The sequence below is a fragment of the Poromitra crassiceps genome (genome assembly GCF_964638095.1).
Source record: "Poromitra crassiceps genome assembly, chromosome: 4".
NCBI lineage: Eukaryota > Metazoa > Chordata > Actinopteri > Beryciformes > Melamphaidae > Poromitra > Poromitra crassiceps.
The window spans coordinates 11,743,568-11,762,615 of NC_139626.1; the positions used below are offsets into that span (position 1 = coordinate 11,743,568).

Consider the following 19,048-nt stretch of genomic DNA (forward strand, 5'->3'; position numbering starts at 1 on the left):
GTTGACCAAAAATGTTGTGGTAAAATGCCTGGACTACTATATCAAACTACTACGGTATATAGAAACACACAAGTTTCAAGGAAGTTTGTGATCTGTGTCAGAAAAGCTGCTTACAAAACTTTGCTCAACATTAAATTAGTTAGGGATTATTTCATCGGTTTGAGCTCCTGAGCAAACTTTGATTCAAGTGAAATATCCAGTCTCACATGTCCACGTAAATGCAATAGTTTCTGTGAATCTCAACCGGCACCTTCTCACTAAGGAGTGTTTTGACGTCCTGCCCTCTCAGATGCATTCCTCATGCTACGGTTATTGGTTACTTCGAGATAAGTGAATAAGCTCTAATCCGTCTGTCTGGACTCAAGATGACTGAACCTCAGCAGGGACTTACTTCACAAGGCCAAGCAGAGACGTCTCAAACCCGTCTTAAAGCCCCCTTGGTGTATGTGCAGTCGCCCTTTCCCGTTGTCATGGTGAATGGGGCCTCAACCATTAGAAGAAAGTGTGTGTGTGTGTGTGGGGGGAGCTCTGACAAGCTCCTATACACTCCAACCTTTCTATAGCTCTCACAAGCTCCCATACACTCCAACCTTTCTATAGCTCTGACAAGCTCCCATACGCATAGACAAGCTCCGGGGTCGGGGGCGCCTGGTGGGGGGAGAGGAACTGGGGGGGAATAGCGTGATCCTTCCACGGCGCTACGTCCTGCTGGTGAAACGCCTTGCTGCCAGGTGATAAGAAGCAGCTGTATCGGAGGAAGCATGTGCTAGTCTACAACTCTCCCCAGATCAGCAGAGGGGGTCAAAAAATGAGAAAAAGGCCTCCACATCAGACATGTTGTACATTTGGGTTTGTTGTTTTTGTTTATTACAGACCATGGGCACATGTAGAATGTATGTTAATAGTTTTTACATTGTAGTTGTATGTTTCACTGAGCTTTTGAAAATCCTTCTTCCGTTTTGATAGAAATGCTTTTGATCAGATGTTGTTCTGTGGTGAAATAGGAGGAGGCATCATAGAGATGAGAAGAAGTCCATAAGCTGAGAGATCAATACAGATTTTGTTTCTTGCTGAGATTTCAGTCGAGCAGATCATCAGAGCACACCGTGATATGAAATGTGAAACAAAGTCTATATTCTGCTCCTAACACAGAACCCCCCCCCCCCCCCCCCCCCCCCGGCTGAGGTGGCCCAGTTCACAGACTGACAGTCAGGTCACTCCAATTACAGCAGTGTAGTGTGTACTGTATTCATCATCAGGCTTACACACATGCGCACAGACACACACACACACACACACACACACACACACACACACACACACACACACACACACACACACACACACACACACACACACACACACACACACACACACACACTTTCTGTATGTCTAAATACTTAAATTAGCATGAAATACACTGGCATGCAACTTTGCTTCTGACTGCATGCAAAGTAGTAACAGCAAAGAAAGAAACAAATCAAACAGTACTATGAAACTTTTGAAAGTTATCTTATTCCTAAAGTGCATACCCCCACCCACCCTCCTCCTACATATACACAGCCCTGCAAAAACACACACAAATACAAAGACAGTACAGTATTCACAGTTTAGTGAGCCAGCGCTATACGACTGCAGCGTCACACAGACGTGCTTTGAGACAAACGGAGAGCTTGAACTCAATCCCTCTTTGTTAGGACGGAGCACACCATGAGCACACATCACATCCACAGCCAGAGTCTACAAATACTGCTCAAAGGGAAGGCTCTGTTATGTAGCCCCTCCTCAGCACTGAGAGCAACACCACCTCTGACTCAGGGGAGAGAGAGAGAGGGAGAGAGAGAGGGGGAGAGAGACATAGGCCTATACAGAGACGCTGGAAGGAAAGCAGAGGGTGTCTCACTTTTCAGCGGGGAACGTCTGCATGAGCAACTGGGAACAAGAGAGTTTGGAAAGTCCCCTCCTCCACTTTCCATCTCTCTCTCTCCCCCCTCCTCCCATCTCCTTACTCTGCCCTCTCTCTCCCCCTTCTCTCTCCCCCCCTCTCTCTCCCTCCTCCCCCCTCCTCCCATCTCCTTACTCTGCCCTCTCTCTCCCCCTCTCTCCCTCCTCCCCCCTCCTCCCATCTCCTTACTCTGCCCTCTCTCCCCCCCCCTCTCTCTCTCCCTCTCTCTCCCGCTCCCTCTCTCTCTCCCCCTCTCGCTCTCTCTCTCTCTCTCTCTACTGCCCAGCACCGACATGCTGAAAGTGGAACAGAGAGGGAAAGTGTGGCAAAGCTATTTTGGTGACACAGACAACCTAGCTTTCTCTGGGCAGAGACCTATTGTGCTAAAGAGACCCGACTCCTGTCATCATGCCATATGCAAAGAACTGATTGTACACCACCACATGTTGCATGGTGGTAGAATAAGCCACTTTGATTATAATAAAGTGGTATATGATGGAATAAGTACAAGTACAAGGATGATGTATTTCCCTATATGTTTTTTATATTAAATATTTTTTATTTCATTCACAGAGCATGTGAACTTGGGCATAAGGGAAATTAATAATCCGTCCACGGCACATACAAAAACATTTTGGCAAAATACCCAAAAGCAGATTGTCAATTGTCCCCCCTTATTCGTCAGAAGCGTAACACATTTGTTGAGACAAAATGTGATGAGCAACAACAGAAGAACTCGATCCACAAGCTATTAATGCTAGGCTGTGACAAATGCTGCCTTATCTGTAAAGGGGAGACTCGTGGGTAGCCTACCAAACGAACCAATTTTCATTCAGATAAATTGAGCTGAGGGGTTCAGGAACCCCTTTGAAATAGTTTTCCCTCGCCCAAGTTTAACCTACGTTTGGAGCGTTATTTAGCCCCCTTCCCGACAAGCTAGCATATGATGCTTGGTACCAATGGATGCTTTAGGTCTTCTAGTTTCCTCTGATAACAGGATCTCCACTGTAGCATTAAAAACCCTGCTACAGCCATTTGATTGCCCGTGAAAATCGGGAGTGTTGGCAGAGCACTCACGGCCAACCTGCAGTACCTCCACGGGCTACTAGTGGGCCGCGGCCCACACTTTGGGAATCACTGGCCTAGAGGCTGGATTAAATGATGCACAGAAGGCAGGACATCATGTCAATGATTACACTGCACTGAAAGAGAGTAGAGCCCCCCCCACCTTTCTCTCACTCTTACACACCTGAAGAAACCCTAACGCCCTGTAACGACTATTTATTCACACATTTTCAGTAAGGAAATAAGTCTTTCATGGTGAACATGTAATTCAAACGTTGAATAAACAGAATTGGCTAGCATCTGTGTTTGCACTTGCCTTAGATGTTCTGTCAGTTAATTCTCAAAGCAATAAAGTCAACTTCCCTTTTCTCCAACATTCCTCATCCCCACAGCCCCAGACTTTCTCCCTCTGAGTTTCTTACCCCAGGTTGAGCCCTGCATTAGCTGCATAGCTACGCCTGTGTCTGGCCAGCTCCTCCTGACTATCCAGTCTGGGCTCCTTCGGGCTTCCAGGTTGAGCCAACACAGACAGACACTCAGTATGTTCCCGTTCTGCTGGACGCTTGGCTCTGTCTCTGAACCAGCACCTCCTCAGGGAAACACAGCTAACACAGAGAGAGAGAAAACACGCAGCTCATTTTCAAGCCAAATGCCGCCAATGTGAATGGGAGCACAGTCCCCTCCTCTTCCTTTCCTCTCCTCTCCTCTCTCCTGGCCAGTGGCCACCCCCCCCCCCTCCCCACAGCCTTCCCTCTGACAGATACACCTCCTCTCTCCCCGCTCCACTCTCCTTTCACTGCTCTCTCCTCCTCTACCATTTCCTTTGACCAAAGAAACCACACTCGCCAAAGTCTTCTATTGCCTTTGTCAAGCTGTAAAAAAAGAAACCACACTCGCCAAAGTCTTCTATTGCCTTTGTCAAGCTGAAAAAAAAGAAACCACACTCGACAATGTCTTCTATTGCCTTTGTCAAGCTGTAAAAAAAGAAACGACACTCGACAAAGTCTTCTATTGCCTTTGTCAAGCTGTAAAAAAAGAAACTACACTCGCCAAAGTCTTCTATTGCCTTTGTCAAGCTGTAAAAAAAGAAACTACACTCGCCAAAGTCTTCTATTGCCTTTGTCAAGTTGTAAAAAAAGAAACTACACTGGCCAAAGTCTTCTATTGCCTTTGTCAAGCTGTAAAAAAAGAAACCACACTCGCCAAAGTCTTCTATTGCCTTTGTCAAGCTGTAAAAAAAGAAACCACACTCGACAAAGTCTTCTATTGCCTTTGTCAAGCTGTAAAAAAAGAAACTACACTCGCCAAAGTCTTCTATTGCCTTTGTCAAGCTGTAAAAAAGAAACCACACTCGCCAAAGTCTTCTATTGCCTTTGTCAAGCTGTAAAAAAAGAAACCACACTCGACAAAGTCTTCTATTGCCTTTGTCAAGCTGTAAAAAAAGAAACCACACTCGACAAAGTCTTCTATTGCCTTTGTCAAGCTGTAAAAAAAGAAACCACACTCGCCAAATTCTTCTATTGCCTTTGTCAAGCTGTAAAAAAAGAAACCACACTCGCCAAAGTCTTCTATTGCCTTTGTCAAGCTGTAAAAAAAGAAACCACACTCGCCAAAGTCTTCTATTGCCTTTGTCAAGCTGTAAAAAAAGAAACCACACTCACCAAAGTCTTCTATTGCCTTTGTCAAGCTGCAAAAAAAGAAACCACACTCGACAAAGTCTTGTATTGCCTTTGTCAAGCTGTAAAAAAAGAAACTACACTCGCCAAAGTCTTCTATTGCCTTTGTCAAGCTGTAAAAAAAGAAACCACACTCGACAAAGTCTTCTATTGCCTTTGTCAAGCTGTAAAAAAAGAAACTACACTCGCCAAAGTCTTCTACTGCCTTTGTCAAGCTGTAAAAAAAGAAACCACACTCGCCAAAGTCTTCTATTGCCTTTGTCAAGTTGTAAAAAAAGAAACTACACTGGCCAAAGTCTTCTATTGCCTTTGTCAAGCTGTAAAAAAAGAAACCACACTCGCCAAAGTCTTCTATTGCCTTTGTCAAGCTGTAAAAAAAGAAACCACACTCGACAAAGTCTTCTATTGCCTTTGTCAAGCTGTAAAAAAAGAAACTACACTCGACAAAGTCTTCTATTGCCTTTGTCAAGCTGTAAAAAAAGAAACCACACTCGCCAAATTCTTCTATTGCCTTTGTCAAGCTGTAAAAAAAGAAACCACACTCGCCAAAGTCTTCTATTGCCTTTGTCAAGCTGTAAAAAAAGAAACCACACTCGCCAAAGTCTTCTATTGCCTTTGTCAAGCTGTAAAAAAAGAAACCACACTCGCCAAAGTCTTCTATTGCCTTTGTCAAGCTGCAAAAAAAGAAACCACACTCGACAAAGTCTTGTATTGCCTTTGTCAAGCTGTAAAAAAAGAAACTACACTCGCCAAAGTCTTCTATTGCCTTTGTCAAGCTGTAAAAAAAGAAACCACACTCGACAAAGTCTTCTATTGCCTTTGTCAAGCTGTAAAAAAAGAAACTACACTCGCCAAAGTCTTCTACTGCCTTTGTCAAGCTGTAAAAAAAGAAACCACACTCGCCAAAGTCTTCTATTGCCTTTGTCAAGTTGTAAAAAAAGAAACTACACTGGCCAAAGTCTTCTATTGCCTTTGTCAAGCTGTAAAAAAAGAAACCACACTCGCCAAAGTCTTCTATTGCCTTTGTCAAGCTGTAAAAAAAGAAACCACACTCGACAAAGTCTTCTATTGCCTTTGTCAAGCTGTAAAAAAAGAAACCACACTCGACAAAGTCTTCTATTGCCTTTGTCAAGCTGTAAAAAAAGAAACCACACTCGCCAAATTCTTCTATTGCCTTTGTCAAGCTGTAAAAAAAGAAACCACACTCGCCAAAGTCTTCTATTGCCTTTGTCAAGCTGTAAAAAAAGAAACCACACTCGCCAAAGTCTTCTATTGCCTTTGTCAAGCTGTAAAAAAAGAAACCACACTCGACAAAGTCTTCTATTGCCTTTGTCAAGCTGTAAAAAAAGAAACCACACTCGACAAAGTCTTCTATTGCCTTTGTCAAGCTGTAAAAAAAGAAACCACACTCGCCAAATTCTTCTATTGCCTTTGTCAAGCTGTAAAAAAAGAAACCACACTCGCCAAAGTCTTCTATTGCCTTTGTCAAGCTGTAAAAAAAGAAACCACACTCGCCAAAGTCTTCTATTGCCTTTGTCAAGCTGTAAAAAAAGAAACCACACTCGCCAAAGTCTTCTATTGCCTTTGTCAAGCTGCAAAAAAAGAAACCACACTCGACAAAGTCTTGTATTGCCTTTGTCAAGCTGTAAAAAAAGAAACTACACTCGCCAAAGTCTTCTATTGCCTTTGTCAAGCTGTAAAAAAAGAAACCACACTCGACAAAGTCTTCTATTGCCTTTGTCAAGCTGTAAAAAAAGAAACTACACTCGCCAAAGTCTTCTATTGCCTTTGTCAAGCTGTAAAAAAAGAAACCACACTCGCCAAAGTCTTCTATTGCCTTTGTCAAGTTGTAAAAAAAGAAACTACACTGGCCAAAGTCTTCTATTGCCTTTGTCAAGCTGTAAAAAAAGAAACCACACTCGCCAAAGTCTTCTATTGCCTTTGTCAAGTTGTAAAAAAAGAAACTACACTGGCCAAAGTCTTCTATTGCCTTTGTCAAGCTGTAAAAAAAGAAACCACACTCGCCAAAGTCTTCTATTGCCTTTGTCAAGTTGTAAAAAAAGAAACTACACTGGCCAAAGTCTTCTATTGCCTTTGTCAAGCTGTAAAAAAAGAAACCACACTCGCCAAAGTCTTCTATTGCCTTTGTCAAGCTGCAAAAAAAGAAACCACACTCGACAAAGTCTTGTATTGCCTTTGTCAAGCTGTAAAAAAAGAAACTACACTCGCCAAAGTCTTCTATTGCCTTTGTCAAGCTGTAAAAAAATAAACCACACTCGACAAAGTCTTCTATTGCCTTTGTCAAGCTGTAAAAAAAGAAACTACACTCGCCAAAGTCTTCTATTGCCTTTGTCAAGCTGTAAAAAAAGAAACCACACTCGCCAAAGTCTTCTATTGCCTTTGTCAAGTTGTAAAAAAAGAAACTACACTGGCCAAAGTCTTCTATTGCCTTTGTCAAGCTGTAAAAAAAGAAACCACACTCGCCAAAGTCTTCTATTGCCTTTGTCAAGTTGTAAAAAAAGAAACTACACTGGCCAAAGTCTTCTATTGCCTTTGTCAAGTTGTAAAAAAAGAAACTACACTCGACAAAGTCTTCTATTGCCTTTGTCAAGCTGTAAAAAAAGAAACTACACTCGCCAAAGTCTTCTATTGCCTTTGTCAAGCTGTAAAAAAAGAAACCACACTCGACAAAGTCTTCTATTGCCTTTGTCAAGCTGTAAAAAAATAACCTACAAGAGGCTAGTCAGAGAAACAGCATTCTGCTGTGCAGGCCCAGTTCATGCAGAGAGGTCGTCTTACTTTAAAAAGCTAGAGTTCTTCTTGCAACAGAGGCACTTTCTGGACTTCAGACATTTCGTCTGTGTGTCTTCATCCACGTGCAGAAAAGAGACACACTAAAGAAGATGCAAGTGAAAAGAATAAGAAATGTGTGAGGTGTCGAGATTCAGCTTACAGCTTAAGCTAATTTCTAGGGGTGGGAATCGCAGAGTAACTCACGATACGATACTATCGCGATACTTGGCTTTCGATAACGATGGTATCACGATACAGCAAATCTGCGATAATCGATACATTGCAAGAAATTCCATCTGCGATACATCACAATATTATCTGTGTAACTGAAGAGGAAAAAATACGCCTAAAAAGGCAAACAGCAGGAATTATGTATTTATTCATAGAATTGACATGAAACAATGTAGAACAAAGTGCAGAGTGCATATTGTCTCTTTAACACACACTGACTGACACTTGTCCACGACTCCACACGTGAAGTCAAAATGTTTAAAGAAAGGATACAAAATAATGCCTCAATAAAATCTTTTCAATCTGTGTCATTTAAGTTTACAGGAAAAAATGCATGCAAAAAAGAATAAAAAAAAAATACACATTTCAGGATCAAATGTCACACGATATGGCACCACAATATGGTATCACGATGCGGGTGCCAGCGTATCGATAATGTATTGCAAGAGGAAATATCACAATATATTGATATTTCAATATATTGTCCCAACCCTAGTAATTATCTTTTCATTTTAGTGGAAGTGTGCGGGTGGAACGGCCTGGAAAAAGTGGGAGCTTGAAACTGGAGTCTGGAGAGGGAAAAGTATAGTCAGACATGAGAAGAGCATCTTTAGTGAGACAGTGCACTCCCGACTTCTCATCCCTTGATCTAAACACGCACACACCAACTTCCTGAAGAAAGGAGGATGACTACAGAGCCTTCTTCTTCACAGTGAAGTGGTGTATCCAAGGGAGGATCATGTACGACATGACGAGAGAGAGAGGGAGAGCTGGGTGTAGTATGACAAACATGTAGCGAGAATTTAATTTCGTTTTCAAAAGCGCAAAACATGCCACTGTATGTTTGTTCAAATTCAACCACGGTGTAAAATGGTACTGTAGGGCTTAACTTTTTACATCTCTACGGATAAATACTGAATATGTTTTCCTCACATTTTTCCTAAAAACTAAATTGTGCCTCTTGAACCCCATTAACCTCTTAATACATCGTGTGCTGCTGCATGTTCCTTCCAGTCTTATGGAGCCTATTTCGGGTCATTGATCTGCCTCCAAACACAGTCACAGTCTCTACAGTCCCAGCTAGTTTGCAGTAGGTCAGCTTCCAGAAGAACATTCTCCTGTGACACTGACAGCCCTCGGCTTGTCCTGTAATACACCATCTTGTCCTGTAAATTAATACACCATCCTGTCCCGTAATACACCATCTTGTCCTGTAATACACCATCTGGCCACAATCATTGAAAGAAAAAGACAAAAAAAAAACAAGAAGAAATGGTGCAATCAGGGCTGAGCTACGCAGCTGCGTAATGACGAACGCACACACACACACACACACACACACACACACACACACACACACACACACACACACAGGCCAGGGTTAAAGTAGGGTAGGAGAAGTAGGCTATGCCCTGCCGCCACCACAAAAACACAAATCTCTCCCACTCTCTCTCTCTCTCTCTCTCCCACTCTATCTCTCTCTATGTCTCCCTCTCTCTCTCTCTCCCACTCTCTCTCTGTCTCCCTCTCTCTCTCTCCCCCCCCCACTCTCTCTCTCTCTCTCTCCCACTCTCTCTCCCTCTCTCCCAGCTTTTGTCTCTCTCTTCCCCTGGCCCTATAAGTGGGGCATGCTGGTTAGCACAGAGTTTGTCCTTCAGGCAGCGAGCTGGAAGAGTGTGTGTGTGTGTGTGTGTGTGTGTGTGTGGGGTGGGGGGGGGGGGGGGGGTAAAGAGAGTTTGGGAGTGGGGAGGTCAAGGTGACGCTTGGGCGTGTCAATGGTGAGGGTCTGGCAGAGCCTCTCTCAGCAGCCAGTGTCCACGGCTGGACGACAAGCACCATCAATCAGCCACCCCAAGGCCACCAGCCACAGGCCGCACACACATCACACCCTGACTGCCACCATTACAGGAGGGGCGGGGCCTAACATGACTCAGCCCCTTTACAAAGAGTCAAGTCACTCTCTCTGTGGCCAAGAGGGAAATCACAGTTCAACGCCAGTTAAAACCAACCATTCCGGTGTGGCTTTCCTCTAATGGTGGGTATATTGGTTTGGTGGTTTCTGGTTTGTCCTCAGTCATATTCCTAGAGAGATGCACGGAACATTTACGAGTGCCGTGTATGGGACAATCTCTATTAAATAGATATATTATTTTCCTGAATGAAAGTGGTCCTTTAGAAGCCACAATTCTAGTTTATCTAGCTATAGTGCTCATCCATCAGAGGCAGAGCTGCCATCTCAGTGTGGCGTGTTTCATTCTATATTCCCATGAGAACGGCTCACGTGGGACTGGCCATCGACAGAAAGCAAGGCCATCCATCAGTGTGTGCGCTGCCTCTGCGTGGGGACATCGCCCCCCACTGGGCACTCCCACACAGCAGCCACCCCACGCAGCAGGAACGTGTTAACATGCACACTTGGCACATAACTGCTATGTGTGTGGTATGTATGCTGCAGCCCATTCCTAACTCTTGACACAAACTCTCACTCAGAAATGACTCTTGGGTTGGGGGGGGGGATGCTTGGTTTCGGTTATCAGGGAGTAAACACAAGCAGCTGGCAACTTTGTGAGAGATGATCCCTGCAGTAATCTGAGAGCGTTTCCATCAAATCAAACTTAAGGTCAGATCAAATAGACGGAAGGTCCTTCCCGAAAGCCCTGGATCTCCTCCGTGTCTCATATCAGGGAGCGATCAAAAAGTGCACAGTTCTCATTTTGTTCTAATCAAAAGCACATTTGGTCCACCGGGCTCGGCTTACCCGTCACAGACACCCTGTCTTCAGCTTCTGAGAGAAGCGAGGCGTGCGGGTCGGCAGAGCATCCCAGGAACTGGCGTTGGGGAGCGGGTCTTCTTTCTCTCCCTGTATTCTTCCAGACTGAAGAGACAAAAGGCAAAAATGCATGTTGTTGAATGAGCAGAAGGCAGCAGTGAAACGAGCACCACTGTGTGGAGAGCTGGACCTGAAATGTGACAAGTGTGTTTATAGAAGCAACAAGAAAGAGGAAAAACTGAGTCATGGCGACGAGACCTTTACAAGAAAAGAAAAAAAACTGTTGAGGCCGAGGAGTTTCCATGTCAACATGAGAGAACACTGACTGAACCCAAACGAAACCTAGCGCCCCCAGTTTGCAGAAAGAAAAACCACCCAGAGTAAATTAAATCTCGCCGCAAAACTGGTTTTCCCCCGTGAGCTTTTGTGTGTTTAAGGCTCAGATGAGGGTTAAGCTCAAGGACACAGTCCAACAAACAAGAGTTTCCGGGTGAAAAACTGCACATCTTGCAAGTAACTACCGGTAATCACCTTTAGCATCAATAAGTCAGTTCTCAGATCAGATTGTACCTTAATATTCACAAAGACAAGAGGTGAGAAACATACTGCCACCATCTGGAAAGAAGTACACACTCCATCGTCAGTTCACAAAGTAATTTCAATGAGATTTTAGGTATTGGTGGTAAAGCGAGATTTCAATTTAGCATAAAAGAGGCAAGAGGGAGAAAGAATATGAATTGAAGTGCACTGGCATTGCAAACAATGTGTAACAAGGTGTATAGAGACTGACTGCACCAGGTGCCACGCTCCTGTGTTGCTGCAAAGCTTTGCAGAAAGCATCAACTGTATGCAAATCAAGCCACTGCCCTAAAACCACAACAGGCATTGTTGCCAATTATCAACGCACTTTGTATCATTATAATCTCGTAATCTAAGCAGATGGGCACTTGGGCAGTGTTTACCTTCTCTATGTTTTCCAAACTGAGAAATATCCTCCCTTTGCCTGCAGAAACTCTGCCCCTGCCACCTGCAAGTCATTAAGGCTCGTTAAGGCTCTCCATGGATTCTCATCAATGTGCGTATACTTAAAAAAATTAAAAGAAACAATAACAGCCGCCTCCACAGCCCCGAGAACAGATTCCGTATCTCGAGCAGAGCTTCCGCATTTCTTACGTTGCAACGGAGCGTTTTGCCACAGAATGAACTGGGAGCTCTCCCTGTATGGTAGACTGAGGGAAGGCAAGTCATACTACCAACATTGTAATGATACAAAGTAGGGCTGTGAATCTTCACTGGCCTCACGATTCGATTGCGATTCATCTGTCAACCATTCGATTTCATGATGCATCTCGATGCAGCTCAAAGTATTGCAGCTCCAAGTATCACATCCTCAATTTTCTATATTATTACTGCACATGGCTACTTTTTCATCAATTAAAACAAGCAATCAGATAAATATCAACTCCCTTTTTTACTTAGAAAGTGCTTTAAAATCTGAATGTCAACATAAATTTAAACAAACAATTCCGCGATTATCTGCAACAATTCGACGCGATGCATCGATTAAACGATTAATTTTGACACACCTACTACAAAGTGAGTTGATAATCTGCTCATATACTGACATTGTAATGATACAAAGTGGGTTGATAATCTGCTGATATATTGACATTGTAATGATACAAAGTGGGTTGATAATCTGCAATGCCTCCCTTTAACTCTCCCCTTTCCAGCCTCATTCTTCAGGGTGTAATCCATCCCTCCCCATGTGAAGGGCTAACTACATTCACATCTGCAGAACCCAACAACTGGAACATAAATGTCAGTGGTAACTGAAGTGTCAGATTTCTGCTGAACACATGTACCGGTATATATATATTCACACAAAGTACATAGAGACTAACAGACAGGTGTGACGTTGTGTCTCTGCAATAACAATAGCTAATGCTAGCTTCTTTTTGGACTCAAGATGACATTGTGTCATCTTGGAAAATGATCAAAAGCATAGACAGAGTCACTCACATCTGACTTTTGTCTCTTTTTTTAGCCTGAGAATAAAAACACTTCAAGTATGTGGGAACGTTTGAAAATTGAATTAAATTGTGGGGGCCTCCTTCAACAGACTGTGCTTGCACTGAAGCCAGCGTTGGGAATGGAGGTCTGTGGGTTGAGACTCATGGTTATACTGTGGTGATTTGTGGTCGGGGCAAAGCTGAAATCATTAGTGTGTAGGAGAGTGTAGGAAGTAAGCCAGCTAGCTGTATAATGCATCCTGGTTTATCTGCAGGATCCAAGATGTTTGCTAAATCTAACATTACATGACCAACATCCTGTGGGCTTCCTGCAACTGTTGCTCATGTACAGTAACGCTGGCTTTACTTCAACTGAGCAAACTATACGTATGTTGAGCAAACTATACGTATGTTGAGCAAACTATACGTATGTTGTGAACAGATGGAAGTGCTGAGGAGACTGTGGTATCCCACATGGAACGCTGCTCAATCCAGATGATCTTGCTGAACACAAACTTCGCTGTTTCACAAACTTGTTAACCACCGACCTAATTACAAGGATTTTAACCAAAATCCCCACACGCCCGTTTCTGGGCTACTTTGACGAGGTGGGGTCCTACGCGTAATATCCCTCACAAGCATATAAGCACCTTTTGTGGCTGGTAGCACCACGTTAACAATGCCAAACGTCATTGATGTATGTATTTTATATTTATTTTCCTGTGTCTGCCTGAGCCTGTTTGTCTTGTTCGTTTATTGTTCTATTAAAAGAATTGAAGAAGAAAAAAAGGAAAAAAAAGAAAAGCTGCTGTGTTGTGTTACCGAGAGGGAGGGAAGTGTTTGACATTCAAATGAGCTTTTCACATTTTCAGTTCACATCTAGATTGGCTGAATATCATAATAGCTACTCTCACATTTCTGCATATTGCCACTGTGTGTCTGTGCACGCCTGTGTGTGTGTGCGTGTGGCACTGTGTGTGTGTGTTTGTGTGTGTGTGTGCATGTGGCACTGTGTGTGTGTGTGTGTGTGTGCACGCCTGTGTTCGCATACGTGTGCTGGAGGACATTCAGAGCACATTCTGCCTCCGAAACCAGTCCAATGATGGTTAATATCTTCTCAAATCTCATCTGACACCGGCGATTAACAGATGAAAGAAAAGAAAAAGAGAACACAGATTAAGTCTTAATGTGTCGGCAGGAGAGGCAGCAATCTCCCTCTAAAGCAACCAGAATGCTGCCTCAGCTCTCAGTACGCCCATGGAGAACAGCCCATGCGTTTAGGGCCAGGCTAAACAAACCAACAGGAATGATTTCAGTCTACCTCAACAATCCCTAAATAGCTATAGGTCATTCATCAAAATTGGAACCACTTTAAATCACCAAGTACCATAAACTATACAATACAGGGATATTTCTGCAGACCCATACTGTTTTGAGTTGACAACTTGAAGTTTCACAACAAACACACATACTAACACACAGAACAAGGCCGACAGGACGGACAGGCAGCAGTCCAGCACATCACATTCCATCAGCATACAGTATGTTGTGTTTACACCTACGACGTAGGAAGGTGCAGTCAGTGACCACTTCACTTCTGCACTAGTCAGGAACTTACTGATGCATCAAATACATCCACACATGACCTATTGGGATGATCAATATGTCTCCGTCTTTGCCACTTTTCAACAGATGCCCTGTAAATACTGTACATGCCCATACACACACATGCCCTGTAAATACTCTACATGCACCCATGCACACACATGCCAAGTGGCTAAGGGTTGAGGGTTGCAGAAGCACAGCCCACTAAGTGAGGGACGCTCCACCACACCCTGACCAAAGGCCATTGAGAAGGAAAATAGGGAAGTGCAGTGGTCTGGTTGTGAATGTCATGTATGTAAACAGACATGTTGTTGACACTACTGCACTCTGCTCTGCACGCCAGACTATTGTTGGGACCACTGAAAATGTGTCATGCATTTGGAGAAAAACAGCATGAATGCAGGAAAAGCAGACAGTCAAGGTTCTCTCAGTAAAAAAGCAGACAGTCATGGTTCTCTCAGTAGAAAAGCAGACAGTCATGGTTCTCTCAGTAGAAAAGCAGACAGTCATGGTTCTCTCAGTAGAAAAGCAGACAGTCATGGTTCTCTCAGTAGAAAAGCAGACAGTCATGGTTCTCTCAGTAGAAAAGCAGACAGTCATGGTTCTCTCACTACTAGAACCTGAGAATGGCACCACTGTTTAGTGTTTATTTGAAAGGATGCCATTGATGAAATGAGGGTGGGAAGCAGATCTGCTGAGAACACTGGCATGTCTGCCTTGTTTGCACAGTGAGAGGATGGCCCACATGGAAAGCATCACATTCCATCACAAACAGCCCAAAAACCTGTGTTTATTTTTCTCAGACATCCTCATTTAGAATCAGTCAGGCCAAACCAACAAGCACTTCCCCCGTCCTCAACCCCTACTGGAGGGAAAACGCTGTTCATTTCCACTGTAGCCCAAATAGCAAGGGAGTGAGGATGAGGAGGAAACACAAGCAGGCGTACGGATCAAGGAGAGGAATGCTTGGCTCTCCTCCCTGTTGCAGGAGATCCAGAGAGGAGACAGGGAGGGTAGAAGCAGTGGAGACAGTGTGCAGCCGCATATAAACAATTTTGTTCTAAATTGAGATTGTCAACCACACTTCGCATGAACGCAAACTCACAAAGGCATTTGTTGTAAGCTTGACTGTATCCAAAGTCCTTTTCATGCAAAATTGTAGTGTTATAGAGGATATTTTCTCCCCTCACCATGCATTCTACTTCACCACCCAGGTAGCTTCTGAGCTGCACCCTCTCTCTCTCCCCTCTGCCACCTCATCACCTCACACCATGCATTCTGCTTCACACATTTACCCAGCCGATCTGGCTCTGTAAAACTGTTATGGTTCATTTTTGTCATTACATGGGTTCTGAATGGGTGAGGTTGGTTGTCCCACATAGTTGAGTCAGTCACAAGGAAATATTTGCAAGTCAACTTGGTAAGCTTTTCTGTGATTGACCACTTAACTGATCTGACCTGAATTGCCATGTGGCAGTAAACCCCACCTCTCTGGTACTCCAAGCAGGTTAAAATGATTACTGTCATTTGAAAACACTATTTGATCTCTGTTAGGAGGATGCTCACTTTCTTCTTCACTTTTGTGAACATATCCTATGTGTTGTGAACTGACTCAACTGAGCATGTTTGTACCAGCAGGAGTCTTACTTGTGTTGTGACAACTGTACTATGTTCCACAGCAGATCCTCCTTAGCAACCAGCGCCAACAGAATGTGCCGATCACTCGACACCAATACCAAATCCCCCATCAACCTTCCTCAGTCCTCTCTGTCAGCATCACACAAACCAAGGAAGAAAACAAAGTTTCTCCTTAAGCTGATTTTTTTTTTTTTTTTTTACTTTTCAGCCAAGGACCTAATCCAGCGTTTATGATTTACAGTAGGTCTTAAACTAGATCTATCCCCACTTTTGTCATGTGGAGAGACTGAACAGACGTGAGCCTGCAGTCCATGTTGGCTCATTGTGTGAGTCCAGACCACACAGGCTTGTTATGGTCAAGTGAGTGGGAAGCTGCGTAACATTACAGTAAGCAACCAGGAACAGGAGGGTGGATTCAACACAATAGGACAATACATACATACATAAAGCAGAATACACTATCATCCTGTCCGTATTTCATTTCACAAGTTTGGCCCTCAGCTAAAACTCTCAAATAAACAGTCTCCACATTGCCCGTTAGCAAGACACCTCCCACTACGCTCACACTGTTGTCTCTTCTCTTCTCCAGTTTCTGTCTTTTCATGTGTTCTCCTACAAAACGCCTCATATTAAGAATGGAGCAAGTTGGCCTTCAGTTTCAATGTCTCAAATGTCAAAGTTCACAGCAGCACGACAGAGAGGCATCACTTACACAAAACTAATCGTCTACTCTGAAACTCAACTAATCAGTCAGACAGACAGACAGGCAGGCAAGCAGGCAGGCAGGCAGGCAGGCAGGCAGACAGACAGACAGACAGACAGACAGACAGACAGACAGACAGACATACTGTAGAGTAGATAGATGGATACAGTAGATAGATAGATAGATAGATAGATAGATAGATAGATAGATAGATAGATAGATAGATAGATAGATAGATACTGTAGATAGAGATTGTTGAACATGTTATGTTATGAAGACGCTGACACCCTGACACCTGACATGCTGACACAGCAGTGCTCTGGAAAGGTTTGGAGGGAAGCTCGCCATGCGCCTGGGCACCACTTGAGAAATCATCGATGCAAATAAACTGTGGGCAGCCTCCTACTGTCAAGGCTCCACAGTGTGTCCTCACTGTGGGCAGCCTCCTACTGTCCAGTGTCCACAGTGTGTCCTCACTGTGGGCAGCCTCCTACTGTCAAGGCTCCACAGTGTGTCCTCACTGTGGGCAGCCTCCTACTGTCCAGTGTCCACAGTGTGTCCTCACTGTGGGCAGCCTCCTACTGTCAAGGCTCCACAGTGTGTCCTCACTGTGGGCAGCCTCCTACTGTCCAGTATCCACAGTGTGTCCTCACTGTGGGCAGCCTCCTACTGTCCAGTGTCCACAGTGTGTCCTCACTGTGGGCAGCATCCTACTATCCAGGCTCCACAGTGTGTCCACACTGTGGGCAGCCTCCTATTGTCAAGGCTCCACAGTGTGTCCTCACTGTGAGCAGCCTCCTACTGTCAAGGCTCCACAGTGTGTCCTCACTGTGGGCAGCCTCCTACTGTCCAGTGTCCACAGTGTGTCCTCACTGTGGGCATCCTCCTACTGTCAAGGCTCCACAGTGTGTCCTCACTGTGGGCAGCCTCCTACTGTCCAGTGTCCACAGTGTGTCCTCACTATGGGCAGCCTCCTACTGTCAAAGCTCCACAGTGTGTCCTCACTGTGGGCAGCCTCCTACTGTCAAGGCTCCACAGTGTGTCCTCACTCCTCACTGTGGGCAGCCTCCTACTGTCAAGGCTCCACAGTGTGTCCTCACTGTGGGCAGCCTCCTACTGTCCAGTGTCCACAGTGTGTCCTCGCAAGTTTGCTTAGCTAAGCAAAGCACCTGACCTCGCTCTGTCATCAGACAAATTAGAATATTAACGTCCTGTGGGATAGAGGGCCAAATCAGAGAGTTGCTGCGCTGCTGATTTTGTTTGTTCTTGTTTTGTAATGGAAAATGGGAAAGAAAATAATCACTTGAAAGAATATTTGCATTTCCCACAAGCGTTTGTTCTTTGTTTACAGAGGTAGCAGGATAGCAGCTGCATGTAAAAATAGATGAGAATATGCTTCTTTAAACTAATTACATGAAATAGGACTCCTGGGAAGTTGTGTCCAGAATGCTGCTTCAGGCTGCACGCGCACGCACACACACAAAATATATAAATCAAACATTTTGCGCACGTGTGGTGTGTGTGCAAAATGTTTGAATTATATATTTTTTTTTGTGTGTGTAAAAGAACAGCTGGTCACACAACGTAGTTGGCAGTGCAGCAATGCTGTAAAAAGAGAGAGAGGTGTGTCTGTGTCAAGCAACAAGCGGTTATAGACACAAAGCCAAAAAGTGAAGTGGTGGTAGATGAGGCGTGTAGATGGGTAGACAACGCCTGCATCGCGTCACGTACTTAGTACATACAATTTAATGGAGCGTAGTCTGGGGCCAAAAACCTGGCTCAGTGTCATCCGGCTCTGGGCGGAACACACCACGACATCCGCTGGGAACCAAAGTGCAGCGGTGCTCCCGCTCCATCCTTGCGTTCTGTTCAGAAAACATGGGCGACGCGAGTATCTAGCTTCCCAAAAGCTACAAAACAAACAAACAAACAAACAACTAAAACCAAATAATAGCATCTCCGCCCTGACACACCGGTCAAAATGGTAAAATGGGGGAACAAAAACACTGTGGCACACAAAGTGGAGAGACCACCGGAACAGGGGGCGGGTCTTCCTGCCTGTAGTAATGGGTACCAGGCTCTCTCAAACGCGAGGTTAATGGAGCAGACTAAAGAGCAAACTGGGCAGGGAACAACTGAGATAAAGAGAAAATGGTTCAGTCTAAAACACATGTTTAATGCCGTCATACCTCATTAATAACAACACTTTCACTAATGTTAGTTTGGAGACCTAATTTACCTGTTGGTTCACAGAATAGAAAACAACACAAATGATGAGTTCACCCAAAATGCACACCTTTTCTTTTTTTCCCATTGAGAGCAACGCATACCGGAGTCAAATTGCCTCTATGTCTACAACATGATACTTGGTCAATAAAGCTGATTCTGATTCTGATTCTGAAAACTAGCAGCTGGTCCGACCGGTGGTGAGATGTCACTGTTGGGTAGATTTGGTTTATCAGCACAGTACATAAAATAAAATAAGCACGTCAGGGTCGGACCGCCGTGTTTAACTAAGGTTTATATCTTTAACGTTACAATTACGGCTGAAAATGACAACAGCAATAAACAAACAAGTTTGTGATATCTCACAATTTAAATCAATAGCGG

At 44.2% G+C, this 19,048-nt stretch overlaps 1 protein-coding gene across 1 annotated transcript in view; it reads right to left on the bottom strand.

Moving 5' to 3' along the window:
* Positions 1-19,048, bottom strand: part of LOC310775216 (leucine zipper putative tumor suppressor 2 homolog) — a 31,571-nt gene that overhangs the window by 11,027 nt on the left and 1,496 nt on the right. The window contains exon 2 of the mRNA XM_083635328.1: positions 10,469-10,585. The gene's annotated coding sequence lies outside the window, so the exon portion shown is untranslated. The remainder of the gene's footprint in view (positions 1-10,468; positions 10,586-19,048) is intronic.